Source organism: Arachis ipaensis, chromosome B4, assembly GCF_059453495.1.
Source record: "Arachis ipaensis isolate K30076 ecotype BB chromosome B4, ASM5945349v1, whole genome shotgun sequence".
Lineage (NCBI taxonomy): Eukaryota > Viridiplantae > Streptophyta > Magnoliopsida > Fabales > Fabaceae > Arachis > Arachis ipaensis.
The window spans coordinates 99,718,851-99,719,474 of record NC_142439.1 but is presented as its reverse complement, the minus strand read 5'-3'; the positions used below and the strand labels follow the sequence as shown (position 1 = coordinate 99,719,474).

At 41.7% G+C, this 624-nt stretch overlaps 1 non-coding gene across 1 annotated transcript; it reads left to right on the top strand.

Annotated features, from left to right (window-relative positions):
- The first annotated feature begins 236 nt into the window (after positions 1-236).
- On the top strand, positions 237-344 carry LOC148568547 (small nucleolar RNA R71). The gene has a single exon (XR_015882080.1). It is a non-coding gene; the product is annotated as a small nucleolar RNA R71 (small nucleolar RNA).
- Positions 345-624: the final 280 nt, after the last annotated feature.

Below are 624 nucleotides of genomic sequence, written 5' to 3'. Positions count from 1 at the left end.
AATATGACATTTAGAGTATCAATTTCAAGAACTCCCTTCTTTATAGGCGTCCCATTACTCACAGGATTCCTCTCAGAAGTGTACATGAACTGGTTATTAGCAACCATGTCAATGAGTTCTTGAGCTTCTGCAGGCATTTTCTTTAGGTGAATGGATCCACCTGCAGAAGTATCCAATGACATCTTTGATAGCTCAGATAAACCATCATAGAATATATCCAGGATGGTCCATTCTGAAAGCATGTCAGAAGGACACTTTTTGGTCAGCTGCTTGTATCTTTCCCAAGCTTCATAGAGGGATTCACCTTCTTTCTGTCTGAAGGTTTGAACATCAGCTCTAAGCTTGCTCAGCTTTTGAGGAGGAAAGAACTTGGCTAAGAAAGCCGTGACCAGCTTATCCCAAGAGTTCAGGCTGTCTTTGGGTTGAGAGTCCAACCATATTCTAGCTCTGTCTCTTACAGCAAAAGGGAAAAGCATGAGCCTGTAGACTTCAGGATTTACTCCATTAGTCTTAACAGTATCACAGATCTGCAAGAATTCAGTTAAGAACTGAAAAGGATCTTCAGATGGAAGTCCATGAAACTTGCAGTTCTGCTGCATCAGAGAAACTAGCTGAGGTTTCAGC